The following is a 17,767-nucleotide window of genomic DNA, read 5'->3' on the forward strand; positions in this document are numbered from 1 at the left end:
TCCACCGGCAGCCTCACCTGTTGAAAACGACTGACCAAAACAGGTGCTACTGCTGTAGTTGCCTTTGTTTTGAAATGTAGCTCTGTTAATGCTTGAGATTTTCTGATTCCATTTTGCAGGTGCTTATGTGCTAAATATGTGTGTTGCGTAAGTGCTTTGTAAGAAAAAGGCTGTGAGGAGAATGGTGTGTTAAGAGTGTAGAAAAGTGCATTGGAGCCAGCGCCTCCTGCTGGTGAAAGTTTGAAAAAGCAAAAGCCTACGGCACCTGGTATTCCCAGGCGGTCTCCAATCCAAGTACTAACCAGGCCCAACCCTGCTTAGCTTCCAAGATCAGACAAGATCGGGCGCATTCAGGGTGGTGTGGCCTTAGGTAGAGACATGGCCTGCATTTACTCCTCTTGTAGCGCAGGCCTCTCTGGACACCTTCCGTCTTTCTAAGCTGCTACTCCTGCCCTTCCACACAAAAAGGCATTTCTTCAGCTACTCAGCAAGGAAACACTTTCACACCTTTCCCTCTCCTGCTTCTGCTACTTTCAGAACTACTTTACTTTACAGCTGCCTGTCACCACTTTACAAACACCCTTTTCTCTTAAAGGGACATAATACTTATATGCTAAATCAACTGAAAGTGATGCAGCACAACTGCAAAAAGCTGACAGAAAAATATCACTGTGGACATCTCTATGTAAAGAAGAAAGATATTTAACCTAACAATTCCCTCAGCTCACCAAAATAAGATAATAATATATTATTAATATTATATATAATAATAATAATAATAAATAATAAGATGATCTCCTGTGGTGGGGTTGTCCCATCAAGCGCCAGCCACCACTGGATTTCCCGTTGGACCTTGGACATCTCAGTCCCCCTGGTGGATGGTTCACTAGCCCGATCACTGCCCTGGCTGCTGGCGGGCTCATTAGCACGATCACTGGCCCGGTCATTCTCCATTAGCTCGGCTATGATCGCTGCCTTCGATTTGTTGCTAGCTACTTGTCTTCAAGCTACCAGCAATTCTTTAAGGGTACTTCATTTAAGCCAGAACACCACTGCTCCATCCGAGTAGGTCCTGGTGGTGGTTTGAATGTGCTAGGTAGAAGGAAACATCCCATCGCTGCCAACCAGTTGTGATGGACTCCAGATACCCCGACTGGGTATCTCTGCCAAAAAGACCTTCTTCACCCTGGAACCTGTAGCTGTATAGCTGGAATGTGATTATAGCAAGTAGCCCACCCTAATAACCAGAAAATACCGGTATTAAGGTGAAACACGAACAGACTTTATTGAGGCAAACACACAGCTTATATACACAATTGCCATCTGATAAGAGCCTTACCTGATTAAGAAAGACCTGCCCCTGTAGACAGGCTGGCGCCTCCTAAAGAGCCATAGGACATAGAGACCTACAATAGCTAGATCGTAGTTTCGGGGTGATTTTCCAGGGTATCATTGGATAGTTCTGGGCCCCTAGATGTCACAGTCCAAAAAACATGTTCTATGACTTTCTGCTTCAAAGGGTTAAAATCGGAGCTTACCATCTGACCCTTAACTGATAGGGTACGAGAACCCTTAGCAGGTTTTACATTCTTCTTAGTGGCCATTGTAAGTGACTGGTAGTATATAAAAGCACAACAACTTAAAACAATGTTTTATATCAATAGGCTGGTTTATAATGCAGCTTTGTTACAGCTTTAGATTGGTTCTGTTATATATAAGGATATCCACAGTAAGAATTGTTAAATTATAGCAGTTCAATAGTCCCGTGTTAAAATGCAGGATACTATTATATGCAGACTCTTATTTTCAAGAGTGCTGATTCACAAGATACTGTCTTCTACAATCCACTTTGACAATTTGCACAAAAAAGGTTACTTAAATTATAGCCAATAACATTAGTATATCTTTGGGGTCCCTTAATGATTATAATAGGGAAGCCTGAGAGTGTAGCTTATAGTTGAGCCTGGAGTGCGCTTTGTGAGGTGTTTATAAAGAAAAACATCAGTAGGCAAAAAGAACTAGCGACATTGAATAGTTGAGGTGTTCTGTATAATTGTGCAAAAGATGAGTCTATAACTTAGGGCTTTTTAAGCCGTTTAGATAGCATGCCAGCAAAGTGTTCATCCTGATGAGGAAACCCCTCATATAAGTTGAGTTCTAGATTTCGCTAAACAGCTCTGTTTAAGGTTGAAGAAAAAGCTGCTAAGCTTACCCTGGTAGCGGTCTAGCAGAGGATCAGCTTACTTTGTCTCTGGCTCTCTTTTAGAGCAGTCTGCTCCTGTGTATTGTTTTCTCCGTCATCTATATAGCAGCATGGCCGCTGTCTCTACCTGCGATCGTCTGATTGGGGTTCCTGCAGATCCTTGGATCCTCAAACTTACATCCGCGCATGCCTCTTAGCTTCCATTGCTCAAAACAAGTGGTCTGTAGGATTAGTGAGCGGTATGGCTGACTTAATCCTTGTTTTTCTGTTGCCCACGTTATAGAGCCATATTTGTTTACGCAAAAATGTTGAAAATGTGTTTTCTTTGCAACCGCTTATGTTAAAGCTGTGAAATTTTCTAACCATATATTGTGATTGTGACCTAGAGTTATATTTGTACATGTTGAAAGTATTGGTCATATGGTGTGGCAGCCATTTTGAAAACACAAAAATTTAAAAAATGTGTTTTCTTTCCAACTGCTTATGTTATAACTGTAAAAACTTGCTGTAAAGCTTTATATTGTGACTTAGCAGCTTGTATGCCATTGAAAAGGTGATGCGCATGGCCACCTCTATTGCTGCTTGCAGCTATATTTAGGTGGCCAAGCAACGCAGTTGCAGGACACCTATTTTTGTTAAGATTATTATTAGGTGGCCAAGCAACACGGTTGCAGGACACCTATTGTTTTTGTGACCTAGCAGCCATATTGTTTTTTGTGACAAATTTTGACAAACGCTTGAAAATCTTCTCCGGAACTGCTTATGTTACAGTTGTGAAACTTGCTATGTGTACTGCTGTACTGACCTAGAATAAAGTTTGTTCAAGAGAAGTGATTTAGTCACATGATCTAGCTACCATTTTGAAATGTGCGAAAATCTTCTTCTGTGAAACTGCTAAGTGCAATGAAGCACAATTTTGCACATGTGCTCATTGCAACCTCATAGACCAAGATTGTTCAAACTTCAAATTTTCCATAATCAACATGACCGCTGAGCCATTCGCCTTTTTATCGTTGTTCAATTATGTAAATTTGCATTGTATGCATTATGTTTACACTATTTAACTATATTACAGTGTAGCAGATACATGATTACACATAGTCATGACCCCTAAAGGCAATATTGCAGTCAAAATTCGCACTGCGCAGTCGCTTTTGTGAAATAAAACATTTGCAAATTTTCATTAAACTTCTGCAAATTGTAGAGGTCTATATTGAGCATTACTATGTGCAATTTGAAAGCTATACATTGCATAGCTTGGCGGCCATTTTCTTTCGTATGCACTGTTTCTAAAAACTACAAAAATCTTCTTCCCCGAAACCGCTTATTGGACAGACTTGAAATTTTGTTTATAGAGTTATCTTATGAGTAACATTTAGATTTGTTCAAGAGAAGATGATAGGTCATGTGGTTTGGCAGCCATTTTAAATTGTTAAAAAAATTGTTTAAATTGTTAAAAAATGCTTAACTATACGGCTAGATTACGAGTTTTGCAGTATGAGTGAAAAAGCAACGTTATGGCTCTTTTTCACTACCGCTGGTATTACGAGTCTTGCAGGTTTAGCTGCACCGCACACTTTTTTGGCTGGAACGCAAACTACTGTAACGTAACTACCGCAGCTTTCAAAAAGTCCTTTTTCAATGGGACTTCCATAGCGTCTGTATTACGAGTTTGGCTTTCCGGCCAAAAACTGAGTGGTACACCCTGAAACTACAAGATCCATACTGTAAACTGAAAGTCAGTAGTTATGGGTTTTGCGCTACAAATCTGTAGCATAAAACTCATAACTAAAGTGCTAAAAAGTACACTAACACCCATAAACTACCTATTGACCCCTAAACCAAGGCATCACAAACACTATAATAAAAATATTAACCCCTAATCTGCCGCTCCGGACATCGCTGCCACTGTAATAAACATATTAACCCCTAAACTGCCACACTTCCACATCGCAAACACTAGTTAAATATTATTAACCCCAATCTGCTGTCCCTCACATTGCCGCAACCTACATTACTGTTACTAACCCCTAATCTGCTGCCCACAAAATCGCTGACACTATACTAAAGTTATTAACCCCTAAACATAACCCTAAGTCTAACCCTAACACCCCCTAACTTTAATATAATTAAAATAAATCTAATTAAAAATTCTTATCATTAACTAACTAATACCTATTTAAAACTAAATACTTACCTGTAAAATAAACCCTATAAGCTAGCTACAATATAACAATAAATGATCTCTAAACCTAACCCCCCCTAACTTTAATATAATTAAATTAAATCTAAATAAAAATTACAATTAATACCTAAATAATTACTATTTAAAACTAAAATAAACCCTAAGGCCTAGATTTAGAGTTCGGCGGTAGCCGTCAAAACCAGCGTTAGAGGCTCCTAACGCTGGTTTTGGGCGCCCGCTGGTATTTGGAGTCAGTGATTAAAGGGTCTAACGCTCACTTTTCAGCCGCGACTTTTCCATACCGCAGATCCCCCTACGCCATTTGCGTAGCCTATCTTTTCAATGGGATCTTTCTAACGCTGGTATTTAGAGTCGTTTCTGCAGTGAGCGTTAGAGCTCTAACGACAAGATTCCAGCCGCCTGAAAAAAGCAGGAGTTAAGAGCTTTCTGGCTAACGCCGGTTTATAAAGCTCTTAACTACTGTACCCTAAAGTACACTAACACCCATAAACTACCTATGTACCCCTAAACCGAGGTCCCCCCACATCGCCGCCACTCGATTAAAATTTTTAACCCCTAATCTGCCGACCGCCACCTACGTTATACTTATGTACCCCTAATCTGCTGCCCCTAACCCCGCCGACCCCTATATTATATTTATTAACCCCTAACTTGCCCCCCACAACGTCGCCGCAAGCTACTTAAAATAATTAACCCCTAATCTTCCGACCGCAAATCGCCGCCACCTACGTTATCCCTATGTACCCCTAATCTGCTGCCCCTAACATCGCCGACCCCTATGTTATATTTATTAACCCCTAATCTGCCCCCCACAACGTCGCCGACACCTACCTACACTTATTAACCCCTAATCTGCTGAGCGGACCTGAGCGCTACTATAATAAATGTATTAACCCCTAATCCGCCTCACTAACCCTATCATAAATAGTATTAACCCCTAATCTGCCCTCCCTAACATCGCCAACACCTACCTTCAATTATTAACCCCTAATCTGACGACCGGAGCTCACCGCTATTCTAATAAATTGATTAACCCCTAAAGCTAAGTCTAACCCTAACACTAACACCCCCCTAACTTAAATATAATTTTTATCTAACGAAATAAATTAACTCTTATTAAATAAATAATTCCTATTTAAAGCTAAATACTTACCTGTAAAATAAATCCTAATATAGCTACAATATAAATTATAATTATATTATAGCTATTTTAGGATTAATATTTATTTTACAGGCAACTTTGTAATTATTTTAACCAGGTACAATAGCTATTAAATAGTTAAGAACTATTTAATAGTTACCTAGTTAAAATAATAACAAATTTACCTGTAAAATAAATCCTAACCTAAGATATAATTAAACCTAACACTACCCTATCAATAAAATAATTAAATAAACTACCTACAATTAACCTAACACTACACTATCAATAAATTAATTAAACACAATTGCTAAAAATAAATACAATTAAATAAACTATCTAAAGTACAAAAAATAAAAAAGAGCTAAGTTACAGAAAATAAAAAAATATTTACAAACATAAGAAAAATATTACAACAATTTTAAACTAATTACACCTACTCTAAGCCCCCTAATAAAATAACAAAGCCCCCAAAATAAAAAATTCCCTACCCTATTCTAAAATACAAAAATTACAAGCTCTTTTACCTTACCAGCCCTGAACAGGGCCCTTTGCGGGGCATGCCCCAAGAATTTCAGCTCTTTTGCCTGTAAAAAAAAACATACAATACCCCCCCCCCAACATTACAACCCACCACCCACATACCCCTAATCTAACCCAAACCCCCCTTAAATAAACCTAACACTAATCCCCTGAAGATCTTCCTACCTTGTCTTCACCATCCAGGTATCACCGATCCGTCCTGGCTCCAAGATCTTCATCCAACCCAAGCGGGGGTTGGCGATCCATAATCCGGTGCTCCAAAGTCTTCCTCCTATCCGGCAAGAAGAGGACATCCGGACCGGCAAACATCTTCTCCAAGCGGCATCTTCTATGTTCTTCCATCCGATGACGACCGGCTCCATCTTGAAGACCTCCAGCGCGGATCCATCCTCTTCTTCCGACGACTAGACGACGAATGACGGTTCCTTTAAGGGACGTCATCCAAGATGGCGTCCCTCGAATTCCGATTGGCTGATAGGATTCTATCAGCCAATCGGAATTAAGGTAGGAATTTTCTGATTGGCTGATGGAATCAGCCAATCAGAATCAAGTTCAATCCGATTGGCTGATCCAATCAGCCAATCAGATTGAGCTCGCATTCTATTGGCTGTTCCGATCAGCCAATAGAATGCGAGCTCAATCTGATTGGCTGATTGGATCGGCCAATCGGATTGAACTATATTCTGATTGGCTGATTCCATCAGCCAATCAGAAAATTCCTACCTTAATTCCGATTGGCTGATAGAATCCTATCAGCCAATCGGAATTCGAGGGACGCCATCTTGGATGACGTCCCTTAAAGGAACCGTCATTCGTCGTCTAGTCGTCGGAAGAAGAGGATGGATCCGCGCTGGAGGTCTTCAAGATGGAGCCGGTCGTCATCGGATGGAAGAACATAGAAGATGCCGCTTGGAGAAGATGTTTGCCGGTCCGGATGTCCTCTTCTTGCCGGATAGGAGGAAGACTTTGGAGCACCGGATTATGGATCGCCAACCCCCGCTTGGGTTGGATGAAGATCTTGGAGCCAGGACGGATCGGTGATACCTGGATGGTGAAGACAAGGTAGGAAGATCTTCAGGGGATTAGTGTTAGGTTTATTTAAGGGGGGTTTGGGTTAGATTAGGGGTATGTGGGTGGTGGGTTGTAATGTTGGGGGGGGGGGTATTGTATGTTTTTTTTTACAGGCAAAAGAGCTGAAATTCTTGGGGCATGCCCCGCAAAGGGCCCGGTTCAGGGCTGGTAAGGTAAAAGAGCTTGTAATTTTTGTATTTTAGAATAGGGTAGGGAATTTTTTATTTTGGGGGGCTTTGTTATTTTATTAGGGGGCTTAGAGTAGGTGTAATTAGTTTAAAATTGTTGTAATATTTTTCTTATGTTTGTAAATATTTTTTTATTTTCTGTAACTTAGTTCTTTTTTATTTTTTGTACTTTAGATAGTTTATTTAATTGTATTTATTTTTAGCAATTGTGTTTAATTAATTTATTGATAGTGTAGTGTTAGGTTAATTGTAGGTAGTTTATTTAATTATTTTATTTATAGGGTAGTGTTAGGTTTAATTATATCTTAGGTTAGGATTTATTTTACAGGTAAATTTGTAATTATTTTAACTAGGTAACTATTAAATAGTTCTTAACTATTTAATAGCTATTGTACCTGGTTAAAATAAATACAAAGTTACCTGTAAAATAAATATTAATCCTAAAATAGCTGTAATATAATTATAATTTATATTGTAGCTATATTAGGATGTATTTTACAGGTAAGTATTTAGCTTTAAATAGGAATAATTTATTTAATAAGAGTTAATTTATTTCGTTAGATAAAAATTATATTTAACTTAGGGGGGTGTTAGTGTTAGGGTTAGACTTAGCTTTAGGGGTTAATACATTTATTAGAATAGCGGTGAGCTCCGGTCGGCAGATTAGGGGTTAATAATTGAAGGTAGGTGTCGGCGATGTTAGGGAGGGCAGATTAGGGGTTAATACTATTTATGATAGGGTTAGTGAGGCGGATTAGGGGTTAATAACTTTATTATAGTAGCGCTCAGGTCCGCTCGGCAGATTAGGGGTTAATAAGTGTAGGTAGGTGTCGGCGACGTTGTGGGGGGCAGATTAGGGGTTAATAAATATAACATAGGGGTCGGCGATGTTAGGGCAGCAGATTAGGGGTACATAGGGATAACGTAGGTGGCGGCGGTTTACGGAGCGGCAGATTAGGGGTTAAAAGTGTAATGCAGGGGTCAGCGATAGCGGGGGCGGCATATTAGGGGTTAATAAGTGTAAGGTTAGGGGTGTTTAGACTCGGGGTACATGTTAGAGTGTTAGGTGCAGACGTAGGAAGTGTTTTCCCATAGGAAACAATGGGGCTGCGTTAGGAGCTGAACGCTGCTTTTTTGCAGGTGTTAGGTTTTTTTTCAGCTCAAACAGCCCCATTGTTTCCTATGGGAGAATCGTGCACGAGCACGTTTTTGAGGCCGGCCGCGTCCGTAAGCAACTCTGGTATCGAGAGTTGCATTTGCGGTAAATATGCTCTACGCTCCTTTTTTGGAGCCTAACGCAGCATTTGTTTGAACTCTCGATACCAGAGTTAAATTTATGGTGCGGCCAGAAAAAAACCCGCGGAGCGTTAACATCCCTTTTACCGCCGAACTCTAAATCTAGGCCTAAGATAGCTACAATATGACTAATAGTTATATTGTAGCTATCTTAGGTTTTATTTTTATTTCACAGCTAAGTTTGTATTTATTTTAACTAGGTAGATTAGTTACTAAATAGTTATTAACTATTTACTAACTACCTAGATAAAATAAATACAAATTTACCTGTAAAAAAAACCTTACACTACAATTAAATCAATTACATAAATTAAATACAATTAACTAAATAACAAAAAAAACAAAACACTAAATTACACAAAATAAAAAATGAATTATTAAATATTTAAACTAATTACACCTAATCTAATAGCCCTATCAAAATAAAAAAGCCCCCCAAAATAAAAAAAACCCTAGCCTAAACTAAACTGCCAATAGCTCTTCAAAGGGCCTTTTTCCGTGGCATTACCCCAAAGAAATCAGCTCTTTTATCTGTAAACAAAAATACAAACAACCCCCCAACAGTAAAACCCACCACCCACACAACCAAACCCCCCAAATAAAATGCTAACTAAAAAAAACCTAAGCTTCCCATTGCCCTTAAGGGCATTTGGATAGGCATTGCCCTTAAAAGGGCATTTAGCTCTTTTTCCGCCCAAACCCTAATCTAAAAATAAAACCCACCCAATAAACCCTTAAAAGAATCTAACACTAACTCCCGAAGATCCACTTACAGTTTTTGAAGACCCGACATCCACCCTCAACGAAGCGGCAGAAATCCTCATCAAAGCCGGCAGAAGTCTTTATCCAAGTGGTCCGAAGTCTTCATCCAAGTCGGCAGAAGTCTTCATCCAGATGGCATCTTCTATCTTCATCCATCTGGCGTAGAGCGGCTCCATCTTCAAGACATCCGGCGCGGAGCATCCTCTTCAATCAACTTCTTCTTGAACAATGAATTCTCCTTTAAATGACGTCATCCAAGATGGCGTCCCTTGAATTCCGATTGGCTGATAGAATTAGGGTTTGGGCGGAAAAAGAGCTAAATGCCCTTTTAAGGGCAATGCCCATCCAAATGCCCTTTTCAGGGCAATGGGGAGCTTAGGTTTTTAGTTAGGATTTTATTTGGGGGGTTTGCTTTGTGGGTGGTGGGTTTTACTGTTGGGGGGTTGTTTGTATTTTTACAGGTAGAAGAGCTGATATCTTTGGGGCAATGCCCCGCAAAAGGCCCTTTTAAGGGTTATTGGCAGTTTAGTTTAGGCTAGGGTTTTTTTTATTTGGGGGGGAGGGCTTTTTATTTTGATAGGGCTATTAGATTAGGTGTAATTAGTTTAAATATTTTATAATTTATTTTTTATTTTGTGTAATTTAGTGTAAGGTTAGTGTAACTCAGGTTAGGTTTTATTTTACAGGTAAATTTGTATTTATTTTATCTAGGTAGTGTCGTGAGTGAGTTTGTCTCAGGTGCAGTAATAAAGAGGTCCAGACCAGATATTTATCAAACAAGGGCTCACCTCAGGAGAGGTAATCTTTATTACACTGTTGCAACAGTGTCCCAGCACAAAACACAGCAACGCAAGACTAACTCATTTTCATATACATACATTTTTATACTATTACAGTAACTTACAAAGCAGAGAGCTAATTGGCTGATAATGATTGGCCAATAAATCTCACGTGATTAGTGGTTGCTAAAAAAAAACAGGTTCTCTATGTTAGAATTAGTAAGATATGCTTTCTTGGAATTTGGCCAGATACTAATTGGGTTGGAAAAATAATACCAGACAAAGAGGCCTTGATTTGACATTTAGAAAACAATCTATGAGAAAAAGCCAAAACAAAGTTATATATATATGTGTAACTTATTAGGTTATAAGTGAATAGCTGGAAAATACAGAAGTAATATATCTGCAGTTTCAGAGAAGAGTTCAGTAAAAGAAAAGGAAAAGTTTGTTTAGACATATAAAATAATGAAAATAGAATAAGCAGCTCATAACAGTAGTTAGTAAATAGTTAATAAATATTTAGTAACTAATCTACCTAGTTAAAATAAATACAACCTTAGCTGTGAAATAAAAATAAAACCTAAGCTAGCTACAATGTAAATATTAGTTATATTGTAGCTAGCTTAGGGTTTATTTTACAGGTAAGTATTTAGTTTTAAATAGGTATTAGTTAATGATAGGAATTTTTATTTAGATTTAATTTAATTATATTAAAGTTAGGGATAGACTTAGGGATAGGTTTAGGGGTTTATAACTTTAGTATAGTGGCGGCGACGTTGGGGGCGGCAGATTAGGGGTTAATAAGTGTAGGTTGGTTGCGGCGACATTGGGGGTGGCAGATTAGGGGTTAATAACATTATGTAGGTGACGGCGATGTTGGGGGCTGCAGATTAGGGGTTAATAAGTATAATGTAGGTGGCGGCGATGTCGGGGGCGGCAGATTAGGGGTTAATAAGTATAATGTAGGTGTCGGCGATGTCGGGGGTGGCAGATTAGGGGTTAATAAGTGTAAGATTAGGGGTGTTTAGATTTGGGGTTCATGTTAGGGTGTTAGTGTAAATATAACTTTTGTTTCCCCATAGGAATCAATGGGGCTGCGTTACGGTTTTACGCTCTTTTATTGCAGGTGTTAGGCTTTTTTTTAGCCGTCTCTCCCCATTGATGTCTATGGGGAAATCGTGCATGAGCACGTAAAACCAGTTTACTGCAGTGCTGGTATTGGAGTCTGGTTTGGAGCTCAATTTTGCTCTACACTCACTTATTGCCTGCTAACGCCGGGTTTATGAAAACCTGTAATAGCAGCGCTGTAGGGAGGTGAGCGGTGACAATAACTTGCAAGTTAGCACCGAGCCGCTCATAACGCAAAACTCATAATCTAGCCGAATATTTTTTAATTAATAATAAAACAAAAACTGCTTTACAAAAATGTTTTTTTACAACTATGGTGATGACTATTGTGCATAATATAGAGGCGGTATATGATATGATCTGGCAGCCATCTTGTTTGACGCAAACATTTTTAAAATCTATTTTCTCTGCAACCGCTTATGCTAGAACTGTGAAACTTGCTATATAACCTTATATTCTGACCAAGAGTCAGTCATGTTTAAGAAATTGGTAACAAGCTGTGGCAGCCATATTGGTTTACGCGGAAATTTTGAAAATGTGTTTTCTTTGCAACTGCTTATGTTAAAGCTGTGAAATTTGCTATATAACTATATATTGTGACCTAGAGTTATATCTGTTCATGTTGAAAATATTGGTCATATGGTGTGGCAGCTATCTTGAAAAATGCAAACATTTTGAAACTGTTTTCTTTCCAACTGCTTGTTAAAACTGCAATGTGTCTTAGATGCTTGTATAAATACGAAGGCAGAGATGAAGGTGCGCTAGGGGAGTGTATGCCACTCTCTAAGAACCTCCTCTAAAGGTTCCTTAAGTTAAATTACATTTAAGAAATGGTGATGTAGAGGGCGCTGCAAGAGTTTAAACACTTTAGTTCCAACTATATAAGTTGGTTTAAATTCACCACTAATATGAGTAAATGGGTAGTGTCTACTGTATCACCAACCTAGACTGAATTTTCTATTAACCACTATGGTGGTATTTCCTAGAAAAACTGTGGGTTCCTCTATAATGAGAATAGGTGCTAATTAGTGACCCAATGTGTAAACACAATGTTTAAAATTATCTCAACCTTATAGGCTCTGATTTGCTGTGTCTCTGGAGTGATTTTGAAATAAATGTGATCAATGTGAAGTTGGGCTATACGCGCCGTCTTGGAATACTAAGTTACTGCAAGGAGGCGGACTTGGGGAGAACCTGGTCTCCTTCAATAGCTATATGGAAGGGGGAAAGAAAAGAACTTGATGAACAAATGAAGTCTATGCATTTGAACACTAAAGGTCTACGTTTCACTTACACAGCCAGTCAAGAAAAAATTATATTAATTGATTTAGAAATAATGGTTACCGAAAATGGTTTAAACACAAGTACTCATTTGTTCCAGATATTGTTTTAACTTTATGCTCTTGATAAAGGCTTCTTTTAGCCGAAACGCATTGAGCTGTATTTGAAATAAAACCTGAAGCTGCACCTGAAGACACCTTTGTGATGATTTTAATAAAATTAAACTGCAATCTTGTGAGTATAACCAGTTTGTGCGCCTACCACATTCTCTGAAATCTGCTAAACTATTGTGAGCTTTTATTTTTGAGGTGAATGCAACAAGGTTGACTCAGAGGACGTGGGCAGCTTGGTTACCTGGAGGTGACACAGCACCGCCACTTTCAAACACTTTCTATTTGCTTTTAAACCTCATATTTTATGATCATTTACCTTACTTCTGTTACTGATGCATAGTGGTTAAAAATGATAGCAGGTACACTGTACTTTAGATGCACATAAACAAGATTCCACTTGTTCTGTATACGGAATGTCAGCTTAAACCTCTGCAGTTTATAAGAACCCAGATTACTGGAATGAGTTTATCTAAGGTTCCTTATTTAGATGTTTATTATTTATGTCTAGCTATAAGTATTGGTTAAATTATATGGGGGTAGATTTATCAAGCAGCGGATGCTGCAATCTACCCCTGAAGATTCCGGTTTGCCAGAAACTTAAGTTAAGAAGCAGCGTTCATAAGACCGCTTCTCCTTAACTCGTCCGCCACCTCTGAGGTGTGCAGGGGGCGGCATTGCACAAGCATTTCACCAGAAATGCTTGTGCAATGTTAAATGCCGACAGCGTATACTGTCGGCATTTAGCAATGCAGGGCGGACATTATTCGCTTTAGCAGAATACTCAAATAGCTCTACAGACCCCTAAAATTTACACATAGAGACATAGATTTTATCCAAGGAGAACTCTTGTCAACTTTAAAGCTTTAGAACTGGAGCAATTATACTATGTGCGCTAAGAGATGATGTATACATTTCTTGTTGTACATCTATGTACTGTTTTAAACTTTGAAAATAAACAAAAAAAAATTCTAATTTAATTTCATATTTATTAATCACTCAGTAAACATGTGATGGCATCAGGTGAGGGTGTTTGTGTGGCCAGGGAGGGAAATCAGGAGATCAAGGAGATAAAGCAGGACATATGGGGAAGCTTTAGTTGTTCTTTCAGCTAAAAAACTCTTCCTCCTCCCTTAGTTCTTCCTCCCGCCGCCTCTGTATTTCTAGATCTCTATTAATCCAGAATTCCAGGAGTTTCCATGTTCTTTTTTCTGTGCCATCTGTCTGTGTCCCTTGTTCTTTGGTTTCAATTGGAACTATTTTAAAACATGAACAATTTTAAATTAGGAAATGGTAAATATGTATAACATGGAGGATCATAAATAGCAATTTTGTTTTACCCTGTGTTATGGATTGTAGTTTAATGTCTATTTGTAAATTCTAATAATCCATAATAATTCCTGCTGTAAAAGCTTAATAATGATAGTGGCTATATTGTGGTTTATTTGTAGGTTTATATAGAATACTTTACTGTCTGATTAGCATTACTGTTATATTAATATAGAAGTAGGTAAAAAGTCTATAACAATAATAATGATAGTGGCTATATTGTGGTTTATTTGTAGGTTTATATAGAATACTTTACTGTCTGATTAGCATTACTGTTATATTAATATAGAAGTAGGTACAAAGTCTATAACAATAATAATGATAGTGGCTATATTGTGGTTTATTTGTAGGTTTATATAGAGTACTTTACTGTCTGATTAGCATTACTGTTATATTAATATAGAAGTAGGTAAAAAGTCTATAACAATAATAATGATAGTGGCTATATTGTGGTTTATTTGTAGGTTTATATAGAATACTTTACTGTCTGATTAGCATTACTGTTATATTAATATAGAAGTAGGTAAAAAGTCTATAACAATAATAATGATAGTGGCTATATTGTTGTTTATTTGTAGGTTTATATAGAGTACTTTACTGTCTGATTAGCATTACTGTTATATTAATATAGAAGTAGGTAAAAAGTCTGTAACAATAATAATGAATTGCCTACCTAGTGTTAGGTGCTTAGCAAGTATTTTTCATTGTGTGGGTATAGTAAGACGTTTCCATTACTGTTAATAAATAAAGCGCATCCCTAGTGATGTATTCCGTACTGTGTTGAGTGTCCCTGTCTTTGCACCTATGTGTTCTATAAAAAAAATCTATCACTTGTCCTATGGACCAAAACAATTTCCTGCAGATGATATATTTTTTTATTGCAACAGAATGACCTTTTGTATCTTATCCATTTCCTTATCTAATTCTTTTCCCCTTTAGTCCTTTTCTCTATTCTGTACCATTCTCTATATCTTATTGAATGCTCTTCTTATTGTTTCCTTTGTAATCATGTTTCTTGATTTCTATTGTCTTTTCTTACCTTCTACTGAGATTTTATCTTTCATCTTTTGCTCCTTTACATCCTTCACTTTCTCTTCCTCCCTCTTCCTCTCCCTCTTCCTCTCCCTCTTCCTGTCCTGCTTTATCTCCTTTCTGCTCTTCTCCTTAATAGAAGCTTCAAAAGAAATATGAGAATAAATTGCATATCCTTGTAGAACACCCTGATTAAATAAATAAATCTATATATATTCTCAATTAATGAGTTACTTTGCCCACATATAGCCAGCATGTAAATACTCTTACCTTTTGGCATAATTGTTGGTTGTTCCACATCAGAAAGCTTTGATTTTCTATAAAAATAAAAAGGGGGGGGAGTATTATTGCATAGATTTTTTCCATAACCTGATTAGTCATTAATAAATTGAGTTTTCCAAAATGTATAATCTATGGCAATGTTCTTTTATATTATTATATTCTGGCTATAGAAAATGATTAGTAACTGTGCCATATCCAGTCAGTCAGAATTCAGTTGTAAAATGCATCTAGTTTTACCCAGAATCTGTAGCGACAATATTTTTTTTTACACCTACCTAAATTACCTAGGAAAGCTGTACTGAATAAATTAATACCTAAAATAATTAAATAATGTAATTTTAAAAATGTTAAATAATTTCTTATCTATTTTACACTGTTTGTGATTATCAAAGCATTAATTACATAAATTTAAACATAACAAAAAAAGAATGTGACACTACAACCTGGGAAAGGTTTTAAACCTTTATGTTTGTGTGTTAAGTTTGTGCCCGTTAGTCGCTGTTGGTGTCAGCTTGTTTTGTGGAAAATTTACCAGATAAAATTAAGGAGCAAAATACATTGGTCTAGACTCCATTAATATTTTTAGCTGTATAAACTGGCGGTAACAACAAGTATATCCATTAACAGTTTACACAGTTTACAACAGCAATGGAGACTAGGCCATTGTGCTTATATATATATTAAATTAGATCTGTTATGTTTTCTGTAGACAATAAAGCATACGTAAATGGTGTATAGACCTTAGGATCAGCAAAATATATAATGAGCAGCAAAGTGTATGTTAAAGTAGATCTAAATATGATTTTACATTATAGAAAACAGTGGTACAATCATTAAATACAGTAAAAGTTAAGATGTCAAAGCATTTCTGTTGTCTTGTGAGTGTTGTGGGTTGCACAGATGTTTAATATTCAAATATAAATATATTAAGAACATGACTAAAATGTATAGACGGCTTTATTAGGGGAGGCAGCACCCTGTGACTTACCGGATGTGGTTCCATAGTGCCCATCCACCAATTATGACAATTATCAGGGCAATTATGCCCAAAATAGCAAAGGCGTATACTGTAGAGAAACATAAAATAGCACATTATTATTTACACTACAGACTTCTACAGGATAACTGGTGGGCAACACTGATTATATAAAATGTACAAGCGGGCCCTGCCCAGCAGTTGCTTCAGTATAACAAAGTGTTGAGTAAAATTAAATGGCTTAGGGTGAGATTATAAATAAAGGTACTAATGGGGAAGCTTTTAGCATTTCTGTTTAGAGTGTAGGTCATTTTGAAGCTTTGAGTGTTTTAGTGACTTTATCTATTTAAATATTGAGTTTTGAAGGCTAGAAAATAATAAAAATTGACTTACCTGCATGATCGAGACCAGCAACAAATCCTGTAAAAATGACAATTAAAGTTAGAAGTATATAAAATATATGTTTGTTGTTCATTGTGTCAACTACTTTCTGTTTAAGACTTATGAATTCGTTTTTATGTGATATTGGTTGCTTAAGTGTTGCCTTATGCTTACCCTTTGCTATTGAATTGTAGAGGGCCTCACTGTTGATTGGGCCCATGGTCAACCCTGTGTACAAATGAGAAATCATATAATTATTTGTCTAGTTCTAACCATGAGACATCTAACAATTAATAAAGGGAGTACCTAAATATTTAAGTAAAGAGTACAGGGCAAATGCAAAAGTCTAAATTACATTATCATATGTTACAAAACTACATAATACAAATAGCACATTATATTGAAAAATAGTCCTATCTCAAGAGATCAGTTGTCCCTAACTGACTAGTGTGGTAGGTATGTTTAGTGATAACAAGGAGAGTTCATCCATTCCTGTTAGTGGCCATTGGACAGAAGACTGGGTGATTTGTTTTACATATATATCTGTGACAACTCAATAACTCTATACATAGTAATTACACAATACAAAACAAATATAATGATTTATAGTAAGAAGTTAAGCAACAAAGGTCTTAAAAGCTTTCAAGATAAAGAGAGTTTATACAGGATACAAATATTTAAGGAGCAATTTAGTATCTTTTAACTCTTAGTACTAATTTTGTGTGACATCCTGAGCTAGGGACTGTGACAACTATGACAACCAAACCACAATCTGACAATCTATATGATTATCACCAGACATATACAGTTTCCATTGAGTTCATTAAGCTGATTAACTTACAATGGACCTAACTTACTTCCTTTGAAATGTAAACAAAATAGACAATATGTGACATTTGCAATGGACATTTATTAATCTTATTTACAAATAAATATAGAATGAAAATCCTAACAGAGACATTACTTCTCCACATACCCTCTCTCTGCATTCTCACATAGAAAAGAAATACATTTTGCAAATTAGACACACTGTTGAAAATTAACTGTACACGTTTCCAT

The 17,767-nt window shown here is 37.1% G+C and overlaps 1 pseudogene; it reads right to left on the reverse strand.

Annotated features, from left to right (window-relative positions):
* Positions 1-253: 253 nt before the first annotated feature.
* LOC128655001 (uncharacterized) lies at positions 254-372 on the reverse strand (annotated as a pseudogene).
* Positions 373-17,767: the final 17,395 nt, after the last annotated feature.

This window comes from Bombina bombina, chromosome 3 (assembly GCF_027579735.1).
Source record: "Bombina bombina isolate aBomBom1 chromosome 3, aBomBom1.pri, whole genome shotgun sequence".
In the NCBI taxonomy this organism is placed as follows: domain Eukaryota; kingdom Metazoa; phylum Chordata; class Amphibia; order Anura; family Bombinatoridae; genus Bombina; species Bombina bombina.